General features: G+C 46.9%; 1 pseudogene; it reads right to left on the bottom strand.

The window, feature by feature from the left end:
* LOC119360524 overlaps positions 1–6,699 on the bottom strand; it is a 25,422-nt pseudogene extending 18,723 nt beyond the window's left edge.
* Between the last annotated feature and the right edge of the window lie 14,027 nt (positions 6,700–20,726).

The following is a 20,726-nucleotide window of genomic DNA, read 5'->3' as shown; positions in this document are numbered from 1 at the left end:
ACCGGCGGTGGGGAGTGTTTTCGGGGCAGGCGGGGCGGCGCACCGCCGGCCGTGGGCGGTGGGGGACTGCTGTTGGGCCGGCTCAGGGGGGTGGAGGTTGAAGATGAACCGCATGCCCTTGATTTCGTATCCAACGACTGCAAAATCGACTGACCAGAGATGAAAAAGTCAGTCGAGCGACGTGTAGCCTCACCTTGCTAGTGCGTTCAGTTTCGACAGCAAAATTCAGTTTCGACAGCAAAATTCAGTTTCGACAGTTAAGTTCAGTTTCAACAGTTAAATTCAGTTTCGACAGTTAAGTTCAGAGATGAGCGGCTGATGTATTTTACATCTAGCACTTTGTGGTTATGTATTTTACGTCATGTATTGGAGATGCTATTAGAATTCCACTCAGGTTAATGTACGTTGTTCGTTGTCTCTCTTGTCCTGCTTCAGCCTCGGCGTCATACAACTCACCAGAGCTGCTCTAACGACGAAACCCTCAATAAAAGCAAAGCAGTACCTCGGGCTCCATCTCTAGACGCCTAAGATCTGCTTCCCCTCCTCCGACAGCCAAGTCAGCCGGAGCATCCTCACCGGCCAACCCAATCACGCTGAGATCGACATGGCTTCGCCAAAAAGGTTGTACACTTGTTGCATCTCTTTTTTACTCTACATGTTATATATATTGTTCACTGAGCACACAGATTTGTTCCTTTAGTGTCTCCTTGAAAGAAAAAATGTAGGAATTTTAATTTTCACTTGTCCTCCTTTTCAAATTCCTATTCATGAAGCACAAGACTAAGAGATAGTAGCATAATAGCATTATAACCGTACATTTTCTTGTGGTTTGACTTAATCTCACCATGCTTCTTTGCATCCTGTGTCTTCCAATTGTTGTGAATCAAACACCCAGATTGGCAGAAATCCTGTGTTTTTAAATTCTCTATTTTGCATGTGCATTCCTATCCTATTCCTGTCTATTTCCTATCCCTGCATTGTTGGAATCCTCCAATTCAAACGAGCCCTTACAGACTCACTTCTCTTACAGATAGTTGTCAAAGAAAACCTTGCGTGGTTTGTCCCGCTCCTGCTGCGCCGTCGTCCACCCCAGCTCAGCTGCTCCAACGACAGAAGGGTCCAGCACAGCAGGGATCCGGCCTCCAGAATATCTTTCGCCGCCTCAGATCTTCTTTCCTGCCGCTGGCAGCCATGAAAACTGCACTACCATCATCAACCGAGCAGATGACCTCGAGGACTACACGGGTCCGCAAGAGAGGTCGCACTCTTTCGTGTCTGCTTACGTTATGCATCGCTTAATATTACATGCTACTTTATCGTCCTGTTAACCGATTGACTCTGAGTCAGCTCCAAACAGATGGTCAAACTTGAGTTTTTAAATGGTTGTGGGGTACAATCGGGGCCGCTATCAATAGTATCTATCTACTATCTGGTTAACCTCTGGTGTCTACTATGAGTTTCATGTTGGGTGGGAAACAAACAGTAAAGAAGCCATTATCTGTATTTTTTAACTGAAGCCATTATCTACCTGCTATTATTGGTTTTGGATCTATCCACAGGTTGCTACCATCACTCTGGATTTCTGCATGCACTCCTTACATAATCTCACTATGTTTTATTCCGATGCATGACAGTTATTGTAAACAATGGAACTGAACATGTAGAGCAAAAGAGACGAGGCCTGCATGGCAATAAAATTTCATGCAGACGTCGCTCCATGGTAGGCGCAAAGGCAGCCCCCCTCCACGCATTTCGGATTGTAATCGAGAGGAAGATATCTATTCTGAGGGGGTTTTAGAAGGAGAAGACAACTCCTATTTACCCCCTGAGGTCTTCGCTCTAACTTGGCATGCTGATGTTGGTTATATCATGCATATGGTGTCTTGCATTGCTTACTTTATACAACAAATATGTCATGTGCTTAGTTTAGACATCCTTTGTGCGAATGCCATCTGTTTAGTTTATTCATCGTTTATGTGAATTATGCAACGCCATCTTGTTTAGCCAGGCATCATATATGTGAATTTTGCAATGCCATCCTGCTTAGCCAGTCATCTTATATGTAAATTATATTAGGCCATCCTTTTTTTCGTTACATATTACATTTGTCAACAATGTTATTACATTCAACTGCTCTTCGTGTGCATCAGCCATTTGACACGGTGATGGCAAATTCTGGAGTGAAAACAAGGTCTTCAGAGCAGACTATGCTATCTGACGAAGCGCATATCTCGCTGGTTATGGATAGCTCCTCAGAGGAGGATTTAGAGACAGATGACCAGTCCTATCCCCCCCCCCGAGGTGTATGCTCTAACTTGGCAGGGTTATGTTGCTCATATCGTGCGTATGGTGTCTCGCATTGCTATGTCATTTGATTAGTTTAGACATGCTTTGTGTGAATGCCACCTGTTCAATGTCTAATTACCATATATGTGAATTATGCATTGCCATCTTGTTGCAAGACATATATATGTGAATTATACAATGCTATCTTGTTGCAAAGGCATTATATATGTGAATTATGCAATGCCATGCTGTTTAGACAATCATCATGTATGTGAATTATACCATGCTATCATTTTTTGTATTACGTGTTCCATTTGTCGACAACGTTTGTATATTCAACTACTCTTCCTGTGCATCAACCATTTAAAGCGGTGATGGAAGTATCTGGAGTGAAAACAAGGTATTCAGAGCAGACAATGCTACCTTCTGAAGCAGACATCTTGCTGGTTACAGAGAGCTCCTCAGAGGAGGATTCAGAGACTGATGACCAGTCCTATTTTCCCCCTGAGGTCTATGCTCAAACTTGGCAGGGTTATATTACCCATGTCATGCATGTTGTCTTGCATTGCTTAGTTTTTACATCATATATGGATTGCCATCTGCTTACTTGCTTACTATATAAATCATATATTTGAATTATATCATGTCATCATGTTTACATAGTACATACACATCATCTATCTGAATTATGGCATGGTAACCCATTTAATAAAGACATCATATAGTTATATCATCTCATCCTATTTAGTGTTTACAGTCATCATATTTTGAATTATGGCATTCTATCCGTGAATGTATGTGAATTATGGCATGCCAACCTATTTAATAAACACATTATATAGTTATGTCATGTCATCCTGTTTACTTAGTCTCATATTTTAAACTATGTCTTTCCATCTTTTTTTAGTTAGCCATCATAATGTGAAATTGTGTCATGCTATCCTGTTTAGTTAGCCATCATATATGTGAAATTATGTCATGCTATCCTGTTTGGTTAGACAACATAAATATGAATTATTTCATGCCCTCTTTTATTCCCCACTATCCATTGCACCTGTCTATCATACAATGTCTATACTTTCAGTTACTTTTCTTGTTTATCAGCCATTTGAATTGGAGAGCATGATGGCAGTATCTAAGGGAGTAACAACACGGTCTTCAGAAAAGATAGTGCTACCAGTTGATGCAGATAAAACCACGGTTGTACTTGCCCAAGGACCAGATCCACCACACATAGCCCAGACTCTCGCAGATTGTACCCCTACCCAGTTGGACAGAGAACCAACTACACCCCTTCTAACCCCAACCCCGACAGATAGTAACGCAGTTCCAATTGACACAGCACCGTCTCCACCACAGAGCACCCAAACACGAGCAGTTAGTAAGGGAACTGCAGTGCCCAAAGCACGAGGACCACCACTCCGAATCCCAACTCAACGCTTAAAGGAGAAGAAGATTTGTTCTCAGGTCAGGTTCTGTAGCTATGGTTCATACTCCTTTGCTCTTGCATGACTGTATTTACTCATACCAACTATTTTCAAATTTGAAGGATGGAATTGAAACTCCAATGGTGCAACAAGTATGTTTTAAACCTGTTTCCTTAACTGGTTTGCTGTTGTAACCTGCTCTATGTTGATTTCAGTTTCAATTGAATAAACAGTTATGTTCTCATGTCATGCACATTACAAGTGTTGTTATTGCTCTATAGTTACCCACACTTATATTCTGTCTATTCTGCTTTGTCTTGAACAAATATTATTTGAACTATGTCTCTATCTTGATTTGGCAACAAAAACTAGAATGATATAGACCATAAAGTGACCATGGTACATAGATATATGTTTGTTTCATGCTGTTATCCTGTCCACTTTACTACTGAACTCATTTACCAAAATGAGTTTCATATACAACATGGTAAACATGTGATGTGTCTGCTTGTTACTCTTTTAGAATGCGGACAAAATATTGGAGAAACGTACCGCGTTATCCAATGGTAAAGGAAGTAATGCAGATAAGGTTCAAGATAGTGAGACATCCCTGTTGGTCTCCAAGAAAGCTGATAAAAACTATCTTCACAACAGTGAGGGAACCCAAAAGTCCTGTCTTGATGTAGTGTTCGAATTACTGGCCACTACTGCTGGCACAAGCTCTTCAAACTCGCTGCATGAATCAGTTCGTCTTCTTGAGTCTCAACTTCAAGTTGAAAGACATCGATCAGATGTGCTACGACAGGAAGCTGAAGGACTGAGGAAATCCCTGCAGAATTCAGATGCATATTTTCTGGTGCAACAACAAGCGCTGGAGGATTTAAGCGCCAAACAAGAGAAAGTTAATAAGCTTGCTAAGCATCTTGCCAGCATTATGGGTACCTAGGATATTGTTTATTGAGATCTTCTGAAGTGGTTTCAGTTCTGGATTTGTTTTGCCGCGGTATTTATTTGTGTTGGTGCCAACTTTGACAACCAGTGTATATGATATGCTGCTTTGTTCCCTATATTTGCACTGGTGGCGAACTTTGATGCCCAGTGGATGTAATATGTGTAATAGCCGTGATAGCCTAGCGTTAGTTGCTTGCTTATTTATTTCCTTGTGGTCTTGTTTATTTGTTTGCTTGTAGTCATTGTAGTTCTTTTTCCGCGGTTAGCTAGTGGCTGCAATAACCTATTTTTAAAAATTAGGCCACAATAACCATGGGCTAATATTTACTTTAGTGACACTGGGCCTCCTACTGGCCGTAGAAACAGTGGGCCTTATACGGGCCGTAGAAACAATGGGCCTTCTGCGGGCCGTAGAAACAATGGGCCTTCTGCGGGCCGTATAATCGATTGGCCAAACATGGGCCAAACAGACCGCATTATGGCCGTAAACGGGCTAGAGTTGGAATCGTCCGTTCATGGGCCGACCATAACGGGCCATCGTTAATATGCCGTATTTGATGACGCTATGAAATCGGCCCAACGTATTAACGGACCACAAACGGGCCGACTGTAAGCACGGGCTGAATTTGGCCCACAAACAGAAAATGACAGTAACGGACCGTAAGTAAACGAATGCTAATGGGCTCTGAGAAGGTCGAAAGATAACATGGGCTGGAAACGGCCCAACGGAATAACGGTCCGTTAATGGGTATAAAGTGATACACTGTTCATTACGGGCCAGTTTCACCACGGGCCGTTAATGGGTGTAAAGTGATACACTGTTCATTACGGGCCAGTTTCACCACGGGCCGTTAGTAGGGCAAGAGTTACATAGGGCCTCATATGGGCCAAAAGACGTCATGGGCCATACATGGGCCAGAAGTGAAAATGGGATGAAATCATATTGGATGGCCCGGATGACGCTATTGGGCCTAATCCGGATAAGGCGTAACGGGCCTTGGGTTAGCGGGCTGTAAATGGGCTATATTCGAACATGTCGTTAACATGCTTTTCATGGGCCGGCCCGCCAGCTTTTAACCAAGTCAAACGGGCCGGCCTTTTCACAGGAATGGGCCTCTGTTGGGCCGTGCCACATGTCGACGTATCATAGGCGTCTTCCGTCCAATGAGTGGTTGACATCTGTCCCAACGATGAGCCGACACGTGTTTTCTCCAGCCAATGATGATTTTACACGTGGAAAATCCCCATTGGTCGGGGCTGTTAACGGGTTATCGGATCCAAAACCCGACCCGATAGCTGAACGGCGTTCAGTTACGTTGGATGCCACGTGTCGGTCACTCTTGACGAAAGCACTTCTGTGACGCGCGATTTATCGTCATGGAAGTGGACACTTCCGTAATGATAATTTTGGTAATGTCATGGAATACTTTTACGACATCACATGTATGACTATCTTGATTCTGTCATAAATTTATCATGTATGTACATGCATGACAGAAAACGCGACCTACTGTGACAAACACGTATCATCACGGAAGTGTATTTTTTTATAGTGATAGAGCGTGTCGAACTCCACGGCGAAGATGTTGGCGCTCTGGTTGCCATTGTTGAGGCCCAAGGGTTGGCCTGACAACACAGTGGAGAGCACCTCCCAGGATGAAGAGATGAAAAAGGCCAGGTCACGGACGCTAAGGTCGGCATGCTGGCCGTGGCCGAAGATGGCTAAGACGAAGGTGGTCGAGAAGGACCACACAGGGTCGGTGCCGTTCGACCCGGAGCCGAACAGCAGCAGGGACGAGTGGAAGCAATGGCCCTTCATCTTTCTTGTGGCACCGTTGGTCAGCATGAGGAGGCCGTTTGGCATGACCGTGCTCGCGCCACCGAGCGTCAGGTTCACGCCCGCGAAGCCGTTGAGAGCGAACTGCCGGCCATCATCACTGCCGCCGCTGCTGCCGGCGGCCACGAGGCAGCAGCGAACGGCAGCCATGAGGATCAGGACGAGCCGAGCGACCAAGTGGTAAGGCTTGAGAAGCATGGCTCTCGTATCCTTGGCTAAGGTACCTGGGGTGCATGAGCGCTGGACGGTAGCTTGGTCAGGACAACTTTTTTGAGCTGTGGTGATGAGAATTCTGGTAGTCCTATCGGCTGAAATGGGAATGCATATTGATGGGTTCTTGAAGATGTGCTCTCTGCCCTGCTGTCCGCACACAAGTCTCAAGTCGTCGTTCTTCAGTCTTGAGGTACATGCAAGATACTAGATCAGTGGCTGTTTGGTCAAGCTGCGTGTAACGCGTGCACATGATAAATCATTTTTGTTTCGCTCTAGTCGGAAACGCGTGCAGCCTGATTTTTCCTAACGACTGCCATCAACCCTCTGCAAAATTGTCACAATTCTGTTAGAATAATCAAAATGTACCTGCCAAAAAGAAAGAATAATCGAAATGTACCGTGTTAGGTCTCCAGGAGCAAAATATTTAGGGCTTAGCAATGAGGCATGAGGCATAGTCCAGCAATCCCGTTATAAGTACTCCCTCCGTTCCATAATATAAGACGTTTTTGCAAGCTAACATAGCTTGCAAAAACACGCTTCACTTCTAAATTCTGGAAAAGATTTTGTTCTGAATGTTTCTTGATGACTCTAATATTTTGTCTTTTTTTAATGGTGTAATATTTCGTCTGTTCATGCTCTTTACTAAAAAAAAGTATCTTCACGCTCCTTATGAAGGAAAAAAATGATATCTTTGCATGCTGCATCTCCATGGATGATATGAGCATGAAAATCCTGGCCTGGATCTTTTCAACTGACTACTTGCCTGAATCTTTTCATTATTGTGTTTTCTGACCGCTTGCAATGGGTTGCTAATTGTTATTAGCTGCACCATCTATCATAATGATTTTTGATCAAGTATTCTAATTTAAGATAATGCAATCTCATATCGACTAATAGCAACTGCGTCGGAGGAACATGCAGTGACAACATTATTTTTTTACATATTGATAGTACAATCCAACGCAACCTTCTCTTTTTGGACAAACGATGGATTTTATTGACTCCAAATGAAGCATTAAGTGCATACAAACACACTAAGTACACACCCGGCCTCTGCATAGATAGGACGCACACATTGATCATCAATGCACACACACACGCACACACACACACACACACACACACACACACACACACACACACACAAGCCCACAAATAGCAAAATCGTATAAGACCCAAGCTATGCCTAAGCGATGTCAAAGAAAAGCAAACAACCTCCTCTAGATGGGGCACACCTTCAGAGATAACTTTATTGTCAGAATTCTTGATTGCATATCTTTTTAGTGTGCTAAGTATATATATGCATGATCCTGGATTTACTGAATTTAGCCATTTGGATGAGGTAACCAAAACCCTTCGATATTTAAGAATTGGGAGAGATATTGTTGTTGACTGGGCTAATAATTTTGATGAAAGGAGGTCAACATCTGATAAGAAGAGTCCCCATGATTCCATGCTTCATCTTCCGTCTTGCAAAATTGCTGTTGAGGATATAGCGACAACGCTCATTTTGGGCTCAAACTCTGGCGTATTCATGTTGTTTGAATTCAACCCTTCGTTTTGCATAGGTCCATGTAGCTTATGTAGGCCGGAGATAAATCAGGTGGCGACTGACCATGGTCGAGGTAGTGCATGACCTTCCGCATAATAGGCCGCACATTAGGCAATGAGTGTGTGCATATCAAACCTAGTTTGAGCACGATGGTTACCTCCCCCTATTGAATTCCCCTCGGAGTCGTGGATCTGCCATGTCGAGGATTGAGCCATTCCGGTGGAACTCAAGCACCCACTCTACAAGTAATACCTGATTTTTTTTTTTGCTTGCTGGTGAAGATTGGCCAACGTACACATGTGACCTCCAGGAGAAACATGCCTAATGCGTATACATCGGTGTCGGTGTCAAAACCGGCGGATCTCGGGTAGGGAGTCCCGAACTGTGCGTCTAGGCGGATGGTAACAGGAGACAAGGGACATGATGTTTTTACCCAGGTTCGGGCCCTCTCGATGGAGGTAAAACCATACTCCTGCTTGATTGATCTTGATGATATGAGTATTACAAGAGTTGATCTACCACGAGATCGAAGAGGCTAAACCCTAGAAGCTAGCCTATGGTATGATTGTTGTTGGTCCTACGGACTAAACCCTCCGCTTTATATAGACACTAGAGGGGGCTAGGGTTACACAGAGTTGGTTACAATGGGAGGAGATCTTCATATCCGTATCGCCAAGCTTGCCTTCCACGCCAAGGAGAGTCCCATCCGGACACGGGACGAAGTCTTCAATCTTTTATCTTCATAGTCCAACAGTCAGGCCAAAGGATATAGTCCGGCTGGCCGGATACCCCCTAATCCAGGACTCCCTCAGTAGCCCCTGAACCAGGCTTCAATGACGATGAGTCCGGCGCGCAGATTGTCTTCGGCATTGCAAGACGGGTTCCTCCTCCGAATACTTCATAGAAGATTTTGAACACGAGGATTGTGTCCGGCTCTGCAAAACAAATTCCACATACCCCCGTAGAGAGAATAATATTTCCACAAATCTAATCTGCTGACATATTTCGTAGTATGACATCACACCACAGCCAGGCCTTTATTCGAATCGTTTTTTATAACCAACCTCAGCGTGTTTCACGAGGCGGTTTCCTTGGCACGTCTTGTCGAAGCAGAGATCGTGTCCCCTTATTGCGGGATTCTCATCAATACGGACGTGGGTAACCCAACCGCGTCCGTTGGTATGACCCCTCGATTAGAGGCAAGTCCTAGGCGGTCACGAGGAGGGCACTTGGTATTCATCCTCTTTATAAAGAGACCAAGGCCTTTTCTTTAGATCTTCATCAAATCCTCCTCTCGCCTTGAGTTCCAACACCCAAAGCTCAGGTTTAGGCGCTTCGGACCTCCAATTATGTCCGGATCCAACCTTCAAGGTCGGTGGATGCCTTCCTCCGTCACGGAGGAAGATGTGGTAAAGCTAAGGGAGGCCAGGTACCTGACCGACGAAATCCCGCATAGACTGCCTGCTCGAGGGCAGGTTATTCCCACTCCCAGGCTTGGTGAGAGCGTCGTGTTCGTATCTCACTTCCTACGGGGGCTAGGCTTCGCGCCAGATCCCTTTGTGAGGGGGCTTATGTTCTATTATGGGCTGGACTTTCATGATTTAGCTCCGAAGTCTATCCTCCACATCTCATCGTTCATCGTCGTGTGCGAAGCCTTCGCCCGTATTACCCCTCACTTCGGGCTGTGGCTCAAGACCTTCAAAGAAGAGCCGAAGATGATCGAGGGGCGGCACGCAGAGTGCGGAGGCGCCGTAATAGGCAAAAATGCCGACGCCCCATGGCCCGAAGGCTCTTTCCAGGAGGTGTCTAATTTATGGCAACGAGAGTGGTTTTATATCACAGCTCCCAGGGGCACTAAGTGGGTGGCCCCTCCTGTCTTTCGCTTGGGTCCCCCGCCACAACTAATGTCATGGGTCAATAAGGGGCTGGACTGGGGGCCAGTAAAGGATGTGCCCGTCTTGTAGAGCCGCATCCGAGATCTCCTTGAGAGAGATGTCAGTCTGGTCAAGGTGATGCAAGTCATGCTAATTCGCCGATTCCTGCCCTGTAAACATCGTCCTCTCCGCCTATGGAGTTCAATCTGGAGGGACCGCGAGCTCTTCAACACTTCCTTGGCACGACGCCTGAGGAGATGTACAAATTGTTGTTCGGACCACAAGTAATGTGCCCGGACACCACTGAGGATGCGGGTCTGAGCTGCAATCCCCCGGATACCCAAGTAAGTAGCCCCGAATCCGAACACCTAGTCCGCTTACTTATCGCAGCATCGCCTTAAAAAATTGTTCTTCGACCAGGATTGGATAGCCAAGGCAAAGTTGATCAGGTGTCCGACCTCCTCCCTGAGACCTCACCAGATCCTGTGTTAATCAGGATGCTGGAGATCGCGCCTTATCAAGCGCCTTCAGGAGAAAATACAGGAGGGAACAAGGAGGCTAGCGCCTCCGCGAAGGAGGTTAGCCGGGGAAGAAAAACCTCCTCTTCTCAGGGAAGAAAGAGGACCGGCTCCGAGGACCCAGAGATAATGGTCTCCAAGCGGGGGAAGAAATCTTCGCCGAAGGGTCCTACCACAGGGGATACCCCGGCCGTACTATGCCCTCAAGGGGATCAGCCCTCCAACGAGCTGTAAGTAAAAGGGTATTTGATAATGAAAACATCTCGCCTCACTTCCGAGGAAGATAACCGAGCATTTATTTTGCAGTTCGGATCTTAGCCCTTCTCAACAGCGCTCGTCTTCAGGCGATCTTCTTCTGGAGATGATGGAGAGCGAAACGCCTCCCCCTGCCATACTGCCTCATGAGGTGGGCGACCCCGAGGTGTCATCACGGAGGGCTTCTCCTGATCCGGCAATGCCAGAGGGCAATCCTATGGCCACCCGAAGTCCTCAGTGTCCGGCTCTTGAAGAGAGCAACTGAAAGAGTCCGGCACCGTCTGGTGCGCGGTCGGACGTACTGAGGGATCTGCTAGAGCGAGCAGTTATCTCAGAGGAGCACCACACTTTAATGAGTATGGTGATTGAAAAGATCTCGTCCGCCGAAAGCGGATTGCATGAAGCTTTTACGAGTCTATTGACAGGTTTTGAGGTACGCGAAATGATGTGCATTTTTGACAGTACCGCGCATTTTTAAATGCGCCCTGTGTAGATAGTAGCCCCTGAGACTCTGGGTGCTGTCGAAGACGACGGTGCACAGAGGATCATAGTCCCAGGAATAATCTTGCTGCCTTAATATGTAGGTGGCGAAGTGTCCGGTGGCCAGCCGGACTGATGAGTTTGCCGAGTTAAAGCGGCAGCTTGACGTGGCAGATGCCGACATCGTACTTGTCAACAAGCGGCTTGATGAAGCACAAGGTATGTAATTCCTGCGGCAACACGTGTGGAGAGGAGCAGGATGCCAGTATCTAAAGACGTGTATTAATGCAGACGGAGCTGCGGCCGTGGAGAACCTTCGAGCGGAACTTGCCCGAGCCAAGGAACAAGCCAGGAAGAGTGATGTGCCTGCCCTAAAGGCAATCGAGGAGCTGAAAGACGAACAGGCTGCTCACTGCCAAAGCAAGGAGGAAATGGCCAAGATGGCTGTGGAATTGAAGAATGCCGTGGACCGTTGCAAGCTTCTTGAAAAGGAAGATCAAGCGAAGAGGACAGACCTGGAGAAGGCCATGATGGCGGCCAAGTATACCCGCTCCGCAATGAGAGCGCCGAAGGAGGAGCTGCGCCAAGCCGGAGGTATCACGGCTGGGAAGCCCTATATGCTGCGGATGAAGTTCGGAGATCCTAAATATGCTCCTTTGGACCGGTTGTGGAGTTCTGCGGACGCATATCTGGATTTAGCGGCGAGTGCTGCCGATGCGGCCGAACACTTCCGAGATCAAAAAGATCGCGAAGTGGAAAAGCTGTTCTAGTCGCAATTTATCGATCCAGAGCATCCGCTTCCATTGACTGATCGGTTGGCTGAATGGGCCGAGCTGAATAGATTGTCCGGACTCGCCATGAGGTATGTTGTGAGGATCATCTGTGGCCGGAAAGGCCAAAGCCGAATAGTTATTTTAGTTTGGTGCAGCAGTTCCTTGGTGCAGTGCCATATATCAACGCGATGAAGAGGTTGGCGTGCGTAGAGGGTGCGTGGATGGCCCTTGCCCGTGTGAAGACTTACTGGGCGGAGATGGAGGCCACCACCATTGCAGCCCAAGATTCAGACGAAAGCTGAGTACCTGCCGAGCATTACTTTCGAGAAGTTCTTGAGGGCGCACGTGCAATAGAGGCGTAGTGCTCGAAGAATATTATGTTTTAAGGACATGTATTCCCATTGACAAACAATGTTTTGCTGAATTGTAAAGGCTATTTTATACTTTTGCCTGAAAGAATTATAATACCTCCTGTGCGGCCGTTCTATGTATATATGTATATAACCTGAAAGATGGCAGTCGTCGGCTTCAGCCCCCACGCATATAATGCGGGGGTCCTCACAGAAGACGCATGTTCACACTTGATCCAATGTCTTGGTCCATTAAGGAGGTGATAGCGCAACGAGCTAGGCAATCGGACTATAATGCTTTAACACTTTCACTTAGCCATAGGAGTTTGACAGTGGGGCTACGATATAGCCCCTGGTGGCTCCGCGCTCATCCGAATTCGGGGCGCGTACATGCCTGGCCAGGAAACGGCCCTTCGTTAAGGCGGAGGAATCCCAAAGATTCCGCTAGGTCATCGAGTGGCTGACCAGTCTCACGCTATATCATGACAGTCAATTTTCGGCTTTCTCTACTGAGGTGCTCACCCGGGTGAACCAGGGCACAATCGCAGAAGTTCTCCTGGTGCCGCCTTAGCCGATAGAGCGGAACGTAAGACAGCAAAACACAGGAGCCGGGCAAACCCAACATTTGACCAAAGACATGATTCAGAGCTGATGCATATAAGGCCAAACTCGCGACGCCGAACACTCCCTAAGGTATTCGGTCTTTATGATTTAAACCGGGCTAAATAATGCCCTTTGTTATAAGCCCCTAGTGTCCAGGTATGTGCAATATTCTGACGTGGCCACATGCCAAGACGCGAGCCTCCTTCTTAGTTGTGATGAGAATCCGGGGGATGTGTATCAACAAGAGACAGTAAAAAAGGTTTACGCAGGGTCTTAATCTAAAAAGAATCCTTAGAACGGGTCCCTGCTGCACGTCTGTGCCTGTATCTCCATTGTGCCATGTCCTGGACGGGTGTAGCACGATGGTCATCTGTAAAAGAGGAACTTTAGTTGAAAAGTAGTCGTGCAAAAAGGTAGGTTATACTAAATAAACCATATATAGGTCAAGATGAGAGGAGCTGAGTCAAATTGCCGCGTTGAGCCCCTTGTATTATTATAGGGGTATAGCCATCAAACCTGCATCAATTATATATAGCCACACCAGACTCGTCCAACTGTGTCCGTGGTCTTAACGACCTGTGGGATGCTCTATTTGGTGAGGCCGTCTAGTGTGCGGCTGACAAGGCAGCCACACGGTGCTCCGCGCGCAAGGAGCGCTCGATACTTCCATTTACTGTAATGATGCCGCGTGGACCGGGCATCTTAAGGGTGAGAGAAGCGTAATGCGGTATTGCGTTAAAACGAGCGAAAGCTTCGCGTCCGAATAGTGCTTGATAGCCATTTTGGAACGGAGCGATGTGAAAGGTTAACTTTTCGCGTCGGAAGTTATCGGGGAAGCCGAATATAACCTCTAGTAGCAACGATCCCTTGCAACGGCTTCTGGGCCTGGCGTTACTCCTTTAAAGGTAGTATTGCTATGGCCAATTTTTGTTGGGTCGATCCCCATTTTGCGGACTGTGTTCTGATATATTAGGTTTAAACTACTGCCGCCGTCCATCAGGACTCGTATAAAGTGGTATCCATCAATTATTGGGTCTAACACCAAGGCAGCCCATCCTGCCTGCCGGATATTGGCCGAGTAATCCCGATGGTCGAAGGTGATCGGTTGAGACGACCAGTGGCAGGGCTCCGCGGTAACGGATCCTGGGGCGCGTGTGTCTATGAGCGCCGCTTTGTTTCTCCCCCTTGTCACGTGTAACACGTTTACTGTTTTGACTTCTGGTGGGAATTTCTTCTGTTCCCCAGTGCTTTGTTTATGGGGTTCGTCCTCGTCTTCACTTGGTGTATCCAGCCCCTTGTGTTCGGTGTTGAGTTTGCCGAACTGCTTGAAGACCCAACATTCTCTATGGGTATGATTTGCAGGTTTACCAGGGGTGCTGTGGATTTGACATATCTTGTCCAGAATCTTGTTTAGGCTGGACAGTTCGTCCTTGTTGCCTTTTGGGGGCAGCTTTTGCTGCCCCAGCCGAGAGCTTTTGAATCCGGCGTTTACCGCCGTGCTCTTCGGGCTGTCTTCTTTATTTCAGCGCTTGTTTATGCTGCGTCGTGGCTTCCCGTTTCCGTCCCTGACTTCGGATGTACTTGGATCGCTGGTGCTACATCGTGCTAACCAGCTGTCCTCGCCCGCGTAAAAGCGGGTCATGAGGCTTGTTAATGTGGCCATTGTTCTCGGCTTTTCTTGGCCGAGGTGTCTGGCGAGCCATTCGTCTCGAACGCTGTGTTTGAAAGCTGCTAAGGCTTCGACGTCCGGACAGTCGACTATTTGGTTCTTTTTAGTGAGAAACCTGTTCCAAAGCTTTCGGGCTGACTCTCCGGGCTGTTGAGTTATATGACTTAAATCGTCTGCATCCGGTGGTCGGACATAGGTCCCTTGGAAATTTGCCCGAAAAGCGTCCTTGAGCTCTTCCCAACTTCCAATGGTGTTTTCGGGAAGGCTTTTAAGCCAATGTCGGGCTGGCCCTTTGAGCTTGAGGGGTAAGTACTTGATGGCGTGGAGATCGTCTCCTCGAGCCATGTGGATGTGGAGGATATAGTCCTCATTTCAGATCCCAGGGTCTGTCGTTCCGTCATATGCCTCTATATTTATGGGTTTGAATCCCGCTTGAAATTCATGTCCAGCACCTCATCGGTGAAACATAGGGGGTGTGCGGCACCCCTGTATTTGGGTGTACCGTGGTGTTTGGAATTTTGTGGTAATGCATTGCGTGCTGGAGCGCGCTGTCTTGGCCCGTAAATGGATCTAGTTGGGCCGTCCTTTTGGTGCGAGTTCTCGCGTGGATCGCGTACTCGCTTGTGTGCAGCGTTGTTTGCCGCTCTATGTTGGCCCCGAGGTCGTCTATCCGACCGGGTGGCTGTTTTGTTTTTTGGTTGCGGGGGCTCTAGGGCCTCATCGTCAAATTCAGGTAGCAACTTTCACTTTGGGTAGCTCTTTATATGGCGACTGTCGCCATGCTTTTCCGCGTTGTTGAGTACTTTACTCCATCTGCTTCTGAGTGTATCTTGCGCAGCCTTGAGTTTTCGTTTCTTCCTTTTCAGGCTCCGTGCAGTGGCAACAAGCCTTTGATGGAGATTATGCTCTTCCAGGTTTTTGTCCGGTGTGATATCATCTGGACTATTATCTTCGCCGGAGACGTGTTGTCGGTTTGATTCTCCGTGTTGCCATGGTCGGACGGTGGATCAGTGTCGTGTTCGCCGTCCGCTGGCTCATCCTGCTCCATCGCTGGGTGTGTATGATCGCTGTTTCTTCCGAGGCGGGATTTGGAGCGGCGCTTACGCCGCTGCCTTCACCGCTTCTCGAGGGAACAATCCTTCGCTGCGTCCTTCAGTTCCTCGTTGCTGTTTTCCTTTGGTGTGTCCACCATGTATATATCATATGATGAAGTGGTTGTCCAGTGCCCTGTGGGCAGTGGTTCCTGTTCGTCTCCTGCATCGTCGTCCATACCGTCGATGTCTTCGGAGTCGAAGTCGAGCATGTCGGTCAAATCATCGAAAATGGCTATCAAGTGGGTGGTGGGTGGGCGTCGAGTTTCTTCGTCATCCGCATCCCAATCCTGCCGGACATAGTCCGGCCAGGACTCTCCTGATAAGGAGAGAGACCTTAATGAATTCAGTATGTCGCCGTAGGGCGAGTCCTGAAAGATATCCGCGGAGGTGAACTCCATGATCGGCGCCCAGTCGGTTTCGCCAGGCACGGGCGCAGGCGGTTCGGAGTCCGTGGTCGGAAATGAATTCGGTGGTTCAGAGTCACGACTCTCGTGGAAGCTAAGGTTGGTATCCGACTCGATCGCCGATGAGACTGCGGCCTCTGTGGCGGGGCCTAGCCCCCCGTCCATGGACGGCGCAGTAGGCTCCGAATTGAGGGTCAGAGCGGTTGCCGGTGCGATCTTCTGGACACTGTCCGACGACAGAGCTAGATCATGCTCATCAAGACCGTGCGACGCACTAGGCATGGGCTCGAGTCTGTCGAAGATCAAGTCCCCGTGGATGTCTACCGTGTAGTTCAAGCTTCCAAACCTGACCTGATGGCCAGGGGCATAACTTTCAATCTGCTCCAGACGGCCAAGAAAATTGGCCCGCAGTGCAAAGCCGCCGAATATAAAGATCTGTCCGGGGAGAAAAGTCTCGCCCTGGACTACATCTCTATCGATGATCGAAGGATCCATCAAGCCTAATGATGACGACACAGAGGAACTCTCAATGAAAGCACCAATGTCGGTGTCAAAACCGGCGGATCTCGGGTAGGCGGTCCCGAACTGTGCATCTAGGCGGATGGTAACAGGAGACAAGGGACACGATGTTTTTACCCAGGTTCAGGCCCTCTCGATGGAGGTAAAACCCTACTCCTGCTTGATTGATCTTGATGCTATGAGTATTACAAGAGTTGATCTACCACGAGATCGAAGAGGCTAAACCCTAGAAGCTAGCCTATGGTATGATTGTTGTTGGTCCTACGAACTAAACCCTCTGGTTTATATAGACACCGGAGGGGGCTAGGGTTACACAGAGTCGGTTACAATGGGAGGAGATCTTCATATCCGTATCGCCAAGCTTGCCTTCCATGCCAAGGAGAGTCCCATCCGGACACAGGACGAAGTCTTCAATCTTGTATCTTCATAGTCCAACAGTCCGGCCAAAGGATATAGTCCGGCTGGCTGGATACCCCCTAATCCAGGACTCCCTCAATGGGTGAAGCGTGTTGGTTTCCCTATGCGCACGAGTTCTGGTGCGAGATATCCAATTGTGCCAGCCACGTGGGTAGCTTTAGCGCCAGTTTCATGGTCATATATCCTTGCAAGACCAAAATCGCCTAACCGTCCATTCATCTTACTATCCAATAGCACATTGCTTGCCTTTATATCTCGATGGATAACGACCTGCTCCCATTTCTCATGCAGATACAACAAGCTCGAGGCCACACCTCTGATGATCCAGTACCTCTGAGGCCAGTCCAAAACCGGGTTATTTCTATTGTGTAGGTACTTGTCAAGACTACCATTCTCCATGTATTCATAAACCAGGAGAAGCTCACCCTTCTGTCTGTTGTAGCCCAACAATTGTGTGATATTTCGGTGTCGAAGATGACCGATGCTTACTACCTCGACGATGAACTCCTTTTAGCCTTGCCTTGAATTGTGTGACAACCTTTTCGCAAGCCATGATCTGCTACCCGGTTGTCCTCCGCATGGCCTACCTATATATGTTAACTTCCTCTGCCATCCCTCCTCCCCCTCCTTGCTCTCTCTTTGCCCATCACAGATAGCAAAGGATCAAAACGGCCAGACCTGGATGAAAAATTCCCGAGGAGTACGTTGCCAAGAAGGCGAGTTCCTCTAGGTATGAATATGTATGGATCTTTCTCTTCTCTAAAAGTGCAATAGTTATTAGATTGGGATCATGTTTGGTGAGCATGGGCCATCAAATTGCAAATGAAGAACACTAGTGGAGATAGTGCCAGCTATAAAAATCTCACTGCCTATACAATTGATTAATTGTAGATCTAATCAAGCAGTCCTATTAGGTGGGCCACAATTGAAGAAAAACAGATCCTTCAGAGATTTTAGGCTAACAGTCTATTCTAGACATTGCAAGTGTGGCATACCCCTAACTTTTTAAGTGATGAACATAGTTCATTGCCTAAATTTGCATAGCCAAGCAAACTTTTTTGAATGTAATCTCACAATTATATTTGTTAATTTATAGCATGCTTTATCTTGCATTTTTTGTATGTTTACCTACAAAAGTATGCATGCAATTCTGAACACTTAGTTCTCCGAAGCACATTTTATGGCAATAAAAGCATGCGTGCAATTCTGAACATGCTAGAAAACAAACGAATATAATCATCTCCTGAAGAAATATATCATCACAGTCATAATATTAAGTCATTTCATGTAATAAAAATTGTATAAGGAGAAAACACTTCAATGGAATAGTCTAAAATTATTCAGAATGTATATGTAATACTCCAATACCAACAATATCCCAAATGAATGAATCTACATTCTCAAAAAAATCATGTAATGACTTAATATTATGAAGCACGTGCTCATTTTGAGCTGAAGTATATGCAGATGCTACAAACACTCCAAGTATAAATCATTTAATCCTGTTTAATCATATCAATTTACTCATCTACTGTAGAAGTGAAAACTGTGCATTGAACTGACCCTTTCTGCAAGGATATGGCAATCAGTTGCTTGACCCCTTCTTGCCCTCACTTGGATGAAATCTTGCTTTGGTGGCTGAGGATTTTGATCAACAGCCTTACTAGCACTTCTTGAATCAGCTTCAACATATTTTCCGAAACTACCATTCTCATAACTGGATTTATTTGCCTTGAAACGCTTTGCTTCTGCATCAGTCTGCACATTAAGATTCTAGTGAATTAGCGATTAGGATAGACAGGAGAAAGAACAATTGATCACTTGCTCTCTGCATAAGCTATGTTGTGAGCATTTTTCTTTATTACTACAATATAACAAAAATATTGTAAACCACCTTCTGGCCTGCCAAGTCAAACAACTATTTAAACTGTCAATCGGCACGTAAATGATAGCTTGCAGACCATCACAAATCTATACTTGATGAGAATGGTAATAAGGGGCACAACACAGCTTATCAAGCAATGCTGATGTTAATAGAAGAATTTATATCAGTGCCTTCCAGCTTCTTCATTTAAAGTTCCGTGCCGGACGATATTGTAATGTTGATCTGAGTCCAACTTTCACAGAGGAAATTTGCCTTATTGAGGCTGGAAATGGCCCAAGAATCTGCATTTCAAAAGAAACACTACATATAAATCTTGTGTGGAATAATATTAGACCAATGTCGCCATTTTCCATTAGTTTTGTGAGAGTGATACTTTTGCAGACATAAAGAAGCTTACACATTTATAGCATCCTGCTTCTCAGGATCTGTGTAAGCATTATTGTAGTAACGTTGAAGGGTTCGATGGAACTCCTGGGATTGGGTTCCTGCCTTCCACTGCCCTCTTTGCTCACAGAAGATCTGTGGCATGTTACAGTGGAGAAATTAGACTGATCATTCAAAATACAATGTTGGATTTATATTGGCTACTGAACACTGCCTACCAATAAGACTCAAATCATTATGAAATAAAGATGTTCAAGATTACAACAACAAACAATTAAAATGAGAATTAACTATAGGGTTTTTCTCAAAAACTATAATCAGTAAGCTGCAATTTCCAGAATTAAGCTGCTGCAAGCAATTTTGGGTCGGCCCTAAGTAACTGAACGATTACAGAAAATATGAATTCAACATGAGCTCCACACAACCAATGAACCAAGTAGTGCTTATTATCTGTTCTGTGTTGCTGGTAGGTATCCACGCTAGTTATAGTCGAGTCAACTCCACTTTTCTGAAAAACTGCTACACGCGCAAGAAAAAAGGAAATCCACAGATTTCCGAACCACAACAAGGAACAAAACATCTTCTCCTCGAGAGGAAAGGCGGGGGGCAAAGGTAGACAGAGCATCGAGATGAATAGATTCGTCCAGCCGACGAGCTAGCGAGCCAGGCAGTCCATTTAGAACAGAACACGCATGCACGCGCAGATGAAGCACAGAGTGAGGGGGGCAGGGAGGTGGTAGCAGGAAGGGGGAGGCGTACCCGCACTTGTTGCAAAGCACGGCGAAGCCGCCCCGCGTCCATGCACCTCGCCCCGCCCCACTGCCATCCCCGGCATGGGTCGCACGCCGACGGACGGCTCCCACTCTGATCAAGCTACTACTGCTGCTGCTGCCCCCGCCGAAAAGGGAAAGCTCAGTCCTCCTCGGCCTGCCTTGCCTCACCACATCACCCACTCCCGCCCGAGATACGGAGATAGGGAGGTAGGGAGGATGGGCGCGGTGGGGGAGGCGTCGCTGGATGTGGAGATAGCAACGCACGAACGAGCGATAGGTGCATGCGGTGCGGGCAGATGCGGTCAAGCCAAGGGAAGGACAACGACAAGATGGGGAATGTCGGATGCCGCAGCTGCCTGCAAGCAGCACTACTACTACACTACATGACGGGCGGTGGGAGACGAGGTAGCCAGTTTTGCTCGCACTTGATCGCCATCGTGGAGGAGAAGGGATGAGAGGGGG

The sequence above is a fragment of the Triticum dicoccoides genome, chromosome 2B (assembly GCF_002162155.2).
Source record: "Triticum dicoccoides isolate Atlit2015 ecotype Zavitan chromosome 2B, WEW_v2.0, whole genome shotgun sequence".
Classification (NCBI taxonomy): Eukaryota; Viridiplantae; Streptophyta; class Magnoliopsida; order Poales; family Poaceae; genus Triticum; species Triticum dicoccoides.
This window is presented reverse-complemented; position numbering and strand designations above follow the sequence as displayed.